At 38.3% G+C, this 12,657-nt stretch overlaps 1 long non-coding RNA gene across 1 annotated transcript; it reads right to left on the bottom strand.

The window, feature by feature from the left end:
* Positions 1-3,741: 3,741 nt before the first annotated feature.
* Positions 3,742-10,459, bottom strand: LOC142151897 (uncharacterized). Its single transcript, XR_012691263.1, has 2 exons — positions 7,044-10,459; positions 3,742-6,330 (listed from the first exon to the last, which is right to left on the bottom strand). It is a non-coding gene; the product is annotated as an uncharacterized LOC142151897 (long non-coding RNA).
* Between the last annotated feature and the right edge of the window lie 2,198 nt (positions 10,460-12,657).

Raw genomic sequence — 12,657 nt, forward strand, 5'->3', positions numbered from 1 at the left:
CTCAGCCCCACATTCAATTAATAGCCCCCAAACTACCCCATCTTAAATTAATAGTCCCCACTATAAAATTAAATTGCCCCACCTTCACCCTACAAACAAAATAGCACCCATTATTTAGCCACCACCTACCACACACACATTACATTAGCCACAAGCCCGCTGTGTTATCACACACACATTACTGTGCCCCTTCATCACCATGCTGTGCCTCCTTATGATCCCACTGTGCCCTCTATGCTTCTTTTGCCCCCCCATTCTCCTGAACCCCCTTCATCACCCTATTCCATACTGCTTTTGCTCCCCATCAACCTGTGCCATGAGGCTTTTGCTCCCCTTCATCCTGTGCCATGATGCTTTGCCCCCCCTTCACACTCTGCTATGCTGCTTTGGCCACCCTTCACTCTGCTTCCCCCTTGCTTCTGTTCCTTCACTTACCTTTTCTATCAGCTTCTTTCTTCTCTTCTTCTCTTCTGTCTTCTGTCTTTTTCCCGACTCTTCTCTGTGGCGCTCCTCACTAAACATCAGGCGTGATGACGTCACGCCTGACATTCAATGCGAATGGAGCAGAGAGGAATCGGGGAGCGCGGCAGTCACGTGAGTATTCTTTTTTTTTTTTTAAAGTTTCCCGCTCCCCCCACCAACGAAGAGGGGAGCGATCAGGGTTGGGGCCTACTTGGGGATAGCCTGGTCCCCTGACGGGCCAGTCCGACCCTGGACTCATTGTCGATTATACAGTTATTAATGCCAATCTGTGGTGTGATACAGAAAGATATGCCAACCATTACAAACATTAGGGGATCTGTTAAATTTGGGTATTGCTGGAGCACAGGCAAGTAGAAATATTGTATTTCAGTTTGTGTAATCTTACTTGCTCATACCTCAAATTTAGTTTAGTGTCCAATTAACCTTGATTAACTAACAGAACTTGGGGGCTCCATGCCAAGGACCCCGCAGATTGGAATAACTCACCCCACTGGAGCTCTTAAGCCTGTTCCTTACATATCCTTTACATTTGTTTCTCATTTTTGAATTGGAGGGTGACCGCTAAAAACCCAGTCCCATAGCAGCTGTTATGTTGGAAGGGTTGTCTGTTGTATTTTCCTGTATTTTACATATTTTTTATCGCAAATGTATTCCGTTTTATTAAAATATAAAAACAATAACTAGGTAGTTCAGGATATTAATTTTAGGAGACCAGGTGGATCATGCAGATGACATATCAGATGTAAGATATAGGATTTAATATTAAGTGACTGATCTCCAGCCAATATTACATTTTAAATTACCTTCTGTAAAAAAAAATAACAGATTAACTTGAATTCTCCATATATGGGATTAAAGGCATTGAGCATAAGAAAAAAATGGAAAAATGTTTGCTTGGGTACAAATTTCTAAGATTTTTACTAAAGTTAAGTGTGACTTAAGAGCTACATAGCAATGAGTGCCACCATGTTTATTTCATTTTTATATATGAACTATGGAGTAAAGATCCCCAATATTACCCACACTGTCCTTTACATTATACATTTTAAAAGTTCCTTCACCTTCATCATATCATGTCTATAGCCCAATAAATAAACAGTAAATTTATTAACAGCAATTCAAAGTAAATCGAAGTTTAGTTGATCAGGAAAAAATATACAATTAACAATAAAAATATGACATCGGTATACATATTTTTAGGCTTTTGTTATATTAACGTTGTGTTAATCTCAGAAAAAGACAATGTAGAAAACCTTTTATAATGTACACATTATGTTTTTCCTGTTGCCAGGGTAGACACTTCAAATCACAGTCATAAGTCCCAGATGCCTAATTACAGCCAACAATAGATTCCAAGGGGAAATGACCACTTCTTAAAATGTCTGTATATATTGCCTGTTTATACTGTTACTCTACTATTTATTTTTCATTTCCAAACGATGCTTAGTAATCTATTAATAAAATAATACACTTAGTGTTGTGCAGCTGTGATTTCATGCAGGAACAGCACAGGATAATAGCTGACACAACTATACAACTCTATAGCAGGAGCTTGAGTAAGTCTTTGAATTCATTATTGTCAGTTTCAGAATGTCCTTGTCCTCTAAATACTCCTGCTGTATGTGTGTATACATTGTCATATTGTATAAATAAAACAGAGCATTTACAGGCTGTATAGTAGTAAATGCTACACCATGGGTGAGGATCATGTGGCAAATCCATAATATCCGTTGATAAACTTCTGATCATTTTCACTATGAATAACTTGGAACAGTTAAGTTGAAAAAAAATATATAGTGTACAATAGCATGTTGTCACTGAAATGAACTACTCTGTAATACAGCAGTGATATGATGGATGTCATTACATCTTTACAAACTTGTCAGTTAAAATATATTTTCAAAGGCTGGCAATACTGGGTATGAGTCAAATAAAACATGTGTATTCACAGTTATTTACCTTTTAGACTTGCTGTGATATCCCTAGTAATGCCATTTGTGTGAATACACAAAGCAAAACATCTGTTACCTAGGAGACCGCTATTACTCAGATCCTACTGTCCACCTTGATAACTGATAATAATTGGTCTATGGTAATTTACATACGTTGACATATTAAAGTTCAATTTTGACTCTGCCAAAGTTCCAAACCATAGAGCAAATGCCAAGATTGGGGTGTATGAAAAAACATGACACTGTCAAATGGGAAGAGTTGGGCAGTTGGGATGCTCATTGTGTGGTTTGGGCACATGTGTGCCTACTTTAGCATGCACAAGCAAAACACAAGATTTTCAGAGCAAGTTTATTTAAGATTATTTCAATTAAACAAAGAGATGGAGAAGGAACATTCGGGAAGTTGGTGCCTGTTTTGGTGGAGGACACACAGACAGGGGGGCTGGCAAATTTTAGCCCAGGAAGCAAAACTCAACTCAGCAGCCTGTTAGGACATTTTAAAGTGTTAGATCTAAAATTCTGACCCAAGTCAGCCTGTGGTGTCAAGTATATCTGGAAGCGCTTCAATCAGCTGGAGAGAATTGACACAGACCAAGTTCTGTATACAAGGAATATTCTCTAGTTTATTGATACAAAGATACAGGTTTTTATAGGCTACTGAATAAATGAATCCTACGTCATATGCACACAATAGTTTATACCACTAGTTTATGAGAAGCGCTACTGATTAACTTTCTCACATATTCTTGAGGTGTTTACTTTTCTCCCCCTTCTAAGGACAGATGAGCCTATTATTTCTTATCTCAAGGGGAGTTGGAGATATGCTATGTGCAACACCATGGATACAGCTCCCATACTACCAGCTGGATATGAAGCTCATTATTGTTTTCATAACTGGTTACATTCTTCAGGTGTTCTCTATTAGTTCAACTTCAAGGCCATAGGCTCACATATTGCAAAACTGCAAGTTAACAGAAAAATGAATAATCTCTTCTAGCAAATAATATTTCTATACAAGTTACAATAAAATGGCTGAACAAAGGCCTTATGAGGCCTTAACAAAAAATCATATTTAACATTTCCCATCTTTTATTCAATTTTCGACCCTTTCTCCTCCTACCTACCTAATCCTATCTATAGAACCACATTCTTAATAAGCAGGTACTTATACACATGTAGGAGGCCACATGCATAGAGTTGGTCCCCTTAGGAATCTGTCAACTCATCCCCCACTAATAAGCCTGTGATCCTCCCTGTCCTAACTTGATTTATGATGAGATGCATTTTGGCAAATGTCCATGTCTAGAAAAGATGGTTTCTTAGAAGATGGTTTCTTAAAAGATGGTTTCTTAGTAGGTAGTTAATGAGTCTATAGTAGTTCTGCAGGCCTTGCATGTCCTTTGTTCAATCTTTAGTAGTTTCTTGTTGCAAACTCTGCAGTTCTTTGGCTTTGCTAGTCCAAATAATTCATGACACTCATAGTCTGGTCAGGTTTCAGAAGTAATTTCTGTGATCATCAGAGGTTCGGGATTTTCAGTGGTTCCCTTTTTGGAGAGACAACAATCAAGTGTCAGTAACTTCTTAATCAGCCATATATTTAGTTTCATTATCACCTATACGATCAACAGGATTGCTAAACCATTTGCTACTAATGCCAATATTTCCAATATCCAACATGAATCATTACTGACAACTTTACCAATGAGGTTATGCATCTGCACAAAGACATTTTCAGAGTTTACTCTACTATGAGTGCAAATTGTTGAGCACTCCTTCCCATATGTTTCTCACAGTGGCATAGGCAATATGTCACTTAACTGTCTGTTTCATACTGGGTTAGGGAGGCCTTAATCCCTACTTCAGTCACAATTATTCTGGCAAGACATATCAATACAATGAGACAGTCATTTCTATTTATCAGAACAAGACTCCCCTGATTTGAAGACTTTGCAGTGTTATGCGTGAATCCAGGTGTCTCTTTCCTGTACTTTCACTGCCATGGGAGTCGTCAACAGGACTTGATAAGGACCCTTGTATCTGGGTTCAAGACTTCTCCTGATGTGCTTTCTCACGACCACCCAGCCCCCCAGGGTGCAGTTTATGGGTACCTGTATCAAAATTAGGGTTTGCAATGGAGGAGAATATTTGACCATGTATTTCAGTTAGTTGTTTCTATAATAAGGCAACATAATTCAACAAATCACTATATACATGGTGTAGTTGCTATGGAAAATAACAGCCTGTTCTGTTTGCTGTGCCAAACAATATCTCATATGGTGTTAAACCTGTGTCTTTCCTAGCAGTATTTTTTACTGAGTGCAGGTAAACATGAGATCCATGGCAGACCTGTTTCAGCCATTATTTTCTGCATTTTCAATTTCAGTGTACCATTAAGGCGCTCCATACATCCTGAACTTTGGGATCTGTAGGGGGTGTGATAGTTTCTGGAATCCTTGCCCCGTAAAGTGTATCCCTCTGTCACTTACAATGACCTCTGGTACACCATATCATCAGATTACCTCATTCGCAATTTTCTTGGCTAATGCTTTAGCATTTGCTTTTCTATACAGCCATGTCTCCAGCCAGTGACTAAAGAAGTTGACACAGACAAGCACATTCTCAAAGCCCGAGCATTTGGGAAGTTATAAAGTCTATCTGTATCCTCTTATAGGGATATTATGTCTGGGGTGTGCTTTTCCATAGGACAGACTTACTCGGGTTACTTTGTGCACAGACTAGGCATTCTGCCACTAACGACTGTGCTGCTTGGGCGAACCCTGGTACTATCCATAAGCTGCTAGTGAGTACAACCATAGCATCTTTTCCCAGATGCACTTTCTCGTGTGCTATATTGGCCATAATGGGATAAACTACTTTTGGCAGACACAAACGCTGACCTTTACACCACTCCTTGCACTTCTAGTGCTCCATGTATTGCCCAAGTCTTTTTCTTATTTTCTGTTGCTTGTCTTTCCATAAGTTGGAGTGTGCTCTGGTCAAACAGGGGTCAGGGGGTCACCATGTAAATAGACTCCCCTTGGGGTACTGGGGCTATGGCGGCTTCTCGTGCGGCCTGGTCTATTTCACTTAGCTTCGGGGGTAGTATCTCTGTGTGTGTCTTCATCTTCATCACTGTTTGGAGGACAGCTGAAATGCAGTGAACAATGCCCTGGTATGTTCATCATATTGACTGGTTTGCTTGCTGAACCCATAAGGTCCCTACTTTTCCATACAGGGCCATAATCATGCGCAATTACAAATGCATAACTTGAATCAGTGTAAATATTTACTCTTTGTCCTTTTGCATATATGCATGCAAGTGTCAGGGCCTTTAGTTCAGCTTCTTGTGCTGACATGTGACTCGGTAGAGTCTGTTGAATCACTATTTCTGTGTGTGTGGTTACAGCACACCCTGTATACGGGACAGGATCTATGTGATAGTGTGAACCATCTACAAAAAGAGTGATGTCTGCATCTGGTAATGGTTTATCTTTAATGTGAGATAAAACCAGAGATTCTTGTTTCATTAGTTCTATGCAATCATGTTCAGAAAAATTTTGTTTGCATTTTTTTTTTTTTCCTTTCTTTCTGTTCAAGCTGGAATGGAATTCCCCCAAATCCCTAGGGTAACCCCAATATATACAGGTACTTCTCCCATCTTTTGAAACTTGCTGCAATAAGGCAGCAGGATTCAACATTGTGCACTGCTTAAGTGTAACGTTACTGGGAGTAAGCAGTGCTACTTCATTAGGATAGGCTTCAGTAAGGAGCATGTGGAATCCAAGGACAAGGTTCTTGGTTTCTGAGTTCCACAAAGTTTACACTCATTAGATGGAGTGTACAGTACAACGGTTAAGACAGATGTGGTAACTTTAATTCTTCTGGAAGAGAAACACTTAGCTTAAATAACCTGTTAATAAGCCACATCATCAGTTCTATTAGTGTATATAATAATGTGTTGGGCCACAATACTCACAAACACATTCCTGCATTGGGTGTAAACCCCTGTAGTCATGGGTTGCTCTTTTCTTTATTTGGTTGGGTTAAACTTTCATATTAGAATTTTCTAATTATGTATAATGATCTATACATTACTATGGGCCTGAGTCTGGTTCTTCCAAACTTGGCTTTCCTTTCTAGTCTAGTACACATCTACAGCGCACAGCAAAGGAAAATAACGTGCAATCTATATTCCTCCTGCTAATATCAATGAACTCCCCTCTCTGGTCTCCCTTGGACCTTTAAAAAACTTAAAATACAGTTTACTCAGATTCCCCTTGTCTGAAGGTCTTAACATATATCTGTGAACATGAGAGGCTCTGGGGCCTCTTGTGCTTCCTTTTTTTTTTTTTTTTCTTCTAATAAAAAAGGAAAGGGAGGAAGAAAATACACAGTGCGCTCGGCAAGTGTTATATGTCACTCATTTCACAATAGGAGGGAATGTCCTTTGTGCTGTATATCTTCATACTTAGTAAATCTGGCCGGTAACAAATGTTTTGCTTGTGCTTGGTTTCTGTCACAACGTACGATACCGTTAAGGTAACTGGGTGTCCTAGCACAATATCTATACTCTTTTCAAGCACTAAAGCAGAGTAGTATGCAAGTGACCTTAGCTTGCGACCATGTATTTGTGTCAGTACTCCTTGTACATGTGCACTGACTTCATAACAAAATAATGTGAAAGGCTTGTCATAATCTGGCAAAGCCAGTGCTGGCGCTGAAGTTATTTCAGCTTAAAATTGGTTAAACATTTGGTTCTGCTCAGAGGAGAGTATAAATGGCTTGCTATGATCCAGAAGTGCTAATGCAGGAGCACATACAATTGCTCTTAAAGTCTTAAATCTTTTTCATTTCTGTAAAAATATAGAATTCCCATCAATGCATTACCATACCCACAATAAAAAGAATTATTTACAGTATATGACAATTATAGCACAGTAAATAAGGGCAGTAAATGTCTTTACAAACACTGATTTACTCAAAACTGTAATGAGGATACAAATAAAAACCTTTTGCTTTCTGCACATACAGAAAAACCACCTAGTTCATGCATTTGCTATGCGAATAGCACATAAACTCTAATATCTCTTTCCAAAACAAGGTAATCATTACTCAGAGGAGTTTACGTTATTTAAATCCTTCATTAGTTTATACTTATGTTTGTTGTGGTGCAAAGATGGTGCATTGGAAGTTAAATCAATGCAATCTGGATTGCCTAATGGGTCTTTGCAGCTTGAGACCTGTGAATAAAAAAAACTTTTGCATAGAGATTAACATTTATTTACTAGGAATTACTGTAACTGTAACATGCGTGTATACTGTTATCAGGTAACCAGTGAACAGCTGCTAAAAGCTTAACTGTGACGCTATGCGTTCCATGCCTTGATTTCCTCAAAGGGGCAGTCCCTAATTTCACAAATAGAGAATGTCAAAGGGACGAGACCTGGGCGAGTGTTCAAAGCCACTCCTTTCTTATCATCTCTTAGTACAGCCCTTTTAAATGACACTAATTAAATTTCCGGGTTTAGAAACATTCAATCTGGAATCTTGGTTCCAAGTATTCAACCATTTTAAAAGCAGCACTGTCTCATAAATCAGAGTACTCTCGTTAGACACAATACATTGTGTCTGTAAATCATTCAACATTTTCTCAACAAAATCTCTCTCCCGTGACCAAATATTCACACATATTTCTAGATTCTGTGATTTTCGTGTTCAAAGTAAAAATATATTCACTTAAGTCTCGCTCACAGACGACATTTTATCTCGTAACATTTCTTTAAAGGCATAACAAACCCTCCTGATTTCTGAGAACATTCATCAGCGCCATTTTAACACAGATAAAAACAGCATGTAAGCTCACTCCCACAATTCTCAACTTCATTAAAGAGAAAGCTATATTTCTGAACTTCAGAAACAAAATTATTTTGTTCAAATACAGAAACGGCTTGTTGGATCCCAGCCAGCTTTGTTCTGACACTAGTACTTATAGTGATAATGTACATTATTTACAATCTTGTCCGTGCAATCGGACCAAACATTTTAAAACTTCTTTTGTATCTTTTTAAAAGCTTATCATTAAGCAATGAATGTACAACTTTTTCAACCTTGAAACATGTCTCTTGTAAAAAACGGACAAGACAGACAAACATTGTGATTTAAAGTAAATCAAACATCTCCCTTATAGAGCACTAAGACAGAGAACAAACAATGTGAATTATCACGGATCTCTCTCACACGCAGTAAGACGGAGACAAAACTCACATACAGAGAAAGAAAACTTAACTGACATCTTCCAGCCTACTGCTGTGGAACTACAAGTCCCAGCATTACACTAAATACAAGTTAGCTTCAACATGTTATCATCAATCAGCACTCCGGACACATTTTTTCAATTTTACATACATTGTCAAAAAACAAAAAACAGTGTGCTTCTTATCTCAACACACTGAAATCATTTACACAGAATAAGGGAGGGGCACATTTCACTTATTCAGCTGCACAGGATCAAACATACATTTATAATATACAACCTACTTGATTCATTATTCAGCTTCCAATGCATTTAGCATATCCACATATATTTCGACTTTTCAGATCTCTTAACTTTCCTGTGCCACCTCAAACAATCTCTTGGGGTTTGATCTCAATACCCCTTTGTTCTTGTCACATTACCACTTGCAACACCTTTGTTTCTCCATCCACACATATCTTTGGCTATCCCCGCTTTCTTGAAAAATTCCCTGCAGACCTTCTACTCCCCCATTTCCTTTAGTCTTTGTGCATCATATCTATGAGGGAGCTGCTGTCATTTGTTTACTATCTATATTACTCGTATTGACAGTATTCTGTTGAGTCCAAATCGGGACTCTTATCTAGTTTCTGTGGGTTGTCCTTGCACTGGACGTCCCGTTCTGTGGACTCCTTGTACTGGATGTCCGTGCTAAATAGCTTCTTTGACAGTATCTGGGACGAAGGTCTTTTGGAAATCTCTCTTACACAATTTGGGCAGATTACAGAATCTCCCTTCTTTGATATACCTCTGGGGATGGTGTCTAAAATGTTCACTCAATGTTCAAAACAATAACTCTCTAAATCCCTCTATTCCATTACATGCTTCTTTGATCAATGTCTTATGTGACTTTTATGCTTTATACATCATACATAGGTACAAACACATGCACTCAAAATTCAATCATCTTTCAAAAATCTAATCAACAATACAATTACAGTAAACAAATTGGGTTAATACTGTATTATATTAATCAGATGATACTTGAGACTCACAAATTCGCGTGTCAGGTGCCTCAGACAGACATGAGGTGACCCAGACTAGGAAGACCAACGAGTAGAAATCTACTGACCGCGGATGTTGGGGTTCAATGTGCTGGGAAACCTCCGTTGTCTGTCTTGTAGCCTGCTGGACAGCGAATCTCTGTGGCGACCTCCAAGTTGTTAGATCTAAAATTCTGACCCAAGTCAGCCTGTGGTGTCAAGTATATCTGGAAGCGCTTCAATCAGCTGGAGAGAATTGACACAGACCAAGTTCTGTATACAAGGAATATTCTCTAGTTTATTGATACAAAGATACAGGTTTTTATAGGCTACTGAATAAATGAATCCTACGTCATATGCACACAATAGTTTATACCACTAGTTTATGAGAAGCGCTACTGATTAACTTTCTCACATATTCTTGAGGTGTTTACTTTTCTCCCCCTTCTAAGGACAGATGAGCCTATTATTTCTTATCTCAAGGGGAGTTGGAGATATGCTATGTGCAACACCATGGATACAGCTCCCATACTACCAGCTGGATATGAAGCTCATTATTGTTTTCATAACTGGTTACATTCTTCAGGTGTTCTCTATTAGTTCAACTTCAAGGCCATAGGCTCACATATTGCAAAACTGCAAGTTAACAGAAAAATGAATAATCTCTTCTAGCAAATAATATTTCTATACAAGTTACAATAAAATGGCTGAACAAAGGCCTTATGAGGCCTTAACAAAAAATCATATTTAACAAAAGGAAAAAAATGCAGGTGACCCAGCCCAAGGTAGCCCACTATGGGACCAGTCCGGGGGGCAGAAGACCCACTGCCCACCCAGCCCAACCTGCCCCTTTTTCTTCACACAATAACTCTATGTCCTACAGCCCCAGAGCTGTTGGAGTCCCTTCCTATACTTTCCATGACAACCTTTTTGCACTTTTGCAGAAAAGCGCCTTTATATACCTTTTTCTTGTGCGGCGTGATCAGGTGGCTCTTGCTATCCCACACTTACATAAAGAGTTATAAATAGATCCTCCTGTGGTGATAGAGGGGTTTGTTTGCCTAAATCAAAGGAACTCCGTCTTTTCTATAGAATTCTAAATAAATCCTGAATACTCCATCTTAAAGGGGAATTCAAGATTCAAATTATTATAATGCCCAGGCAGATAAACGTGTGCATTAGATACAATTGTATTCACACAGCTTATCTGTTGTTAAATTCAAGTGCAATATAATATAATAAATTAGTCGGAGTTACCCTTTAGGCTGACATTCCTATCATCATGACCCACTTCACAGGAGAAATAGGCTCTGTTTTTCCCTAATCACTAGTTATCCAATTGCCGGACTGAATTTATTAATTAGTGTTAAAGATGTCTTTCCTAAAATTCATTTTTAATTCAGCCAAGGTTAATTAAGTTGAAGTGTATAAAATGAACATTGTATGATGAAATGAGTCAAAGAAAGGTAGAACAAAATGTTAATATTTAACTGATTATAGATGTAGTCATTTATCCATTGTTCCCTATTGTTTGTTTTGAAAACATCTAGTTTCCTATTGAAGTACCATAGTCAGACAGTTTGAAAACTTTTTAAAGCATTGCTCCTTCTTATCAGGTAAGAGTTCCATTATTTATTTTGGTATAAGACATAAAAACAAAAGGCAAAAGGTTTTTTAAAGCGCACTTTTTACAACAGCAAAAACAAGGTTGTCAAAGTGAATTAGTGGATCATTTATCAAACATGTTTTTTTTCCAAATTTACCCTGGAGAAGACACAACACAAAAATGCTGGGATATCTGCCTTTGACAAATTATGTACTTGGCAAAAATGAGGAAGATGCAGAAAGCAAGACACATCCTCTTTATAACAGTTCACCTTAACATGTATTAGGTGAGAAAAAGTACATGTGATATCGGAATTTTCTTTCCGGTAGAAGAGAAGAAGCCGACTTTGATTTGTGATGTCATTAGGTGCTCAGCTAGCATCAGACAGACTCAAGTGCACTGAAATTCATTACTTCTTGTTACTGCTGAAGTATTTTCCTGGAACTGCATAAGCTTTTCCACTTGTGCTAAAAGTTAAACACTTTTCTATTTTTTTTCAGGAGCCAACACAATCAATTAGATTATTTAAAGGCCATCTCCGGCTGCAGGAAAAAATCCTTTACACACACAAAATAACTGCAAATAATGTGCCAGCTGTTTTATATACTTTGCAAAAATACAACTAGCTCCTTTATACTACCTTAGCATTCCTTCTCTGCAGCCATTGACCTTAGGCTACTTCCTGACTGCGCACCCGAAAATATTCTCAGAGTGATGTCACAAAGCACTGTATATCCATTGCACCCTGACTCTCCCAGAGCCATCCCCTTCTTTGCTACCCAGCATGTTATGCTCACTCTGCTTCCTTTCCCATTATCCTGGCCCATGATGCACCCACATTAATGAGATTTCATTTTATAGGATGTAAATATTTCAATAAGATAGAGGTGGAGATGGTACATGTATAGGTTTATGTTCCCTGTTTTGCAGTAGGACACAGAGACCCCCCCCCCCCCCTAAATAAATACATAAATAAATAAATAAAGGTGTCTGAGATTGGAACACATTTTCTACCTTCCAGCTGCAGTTATGCTGGTAAGTATTTCTAGATGCACCTTACGCAGTGTAATAAAAGTTTATATGCACAAAAATATTTTCCCTTCAATCTCATGATTAATTTAAGATGGAAATGAGCATAAATAAAGCAGTATTTCCAAATTCATCACCATCTATTTATATAGCACCACTAAATCTGCAGCGCTGTACAGAGAACTCACTCACATCAGTTCCTGCCCCATTGGAGCTAAATTCCCTAACATACATAAACACAGACAGACTAAGGCCAATTTGATAGCAGTCAATTAACCTACCAGTATGTTTTTGGAGTGTGGGAGGAACCCC

This window comes from Mixophyes fleayi, chromosome 4 (assembly GCF_038048845.1).
Source record: "Mixophyes fleayi isolate aMixFle1 chromosome 4, aMixFle1.hap1, whole genome shotgun sequence".
Lineage (NCBI taxonomy): Eukaryota > Metazoa > Chordata > Amphibia > Anura > Limnodynastidae > Mixophyes > Mixophyes fleayi.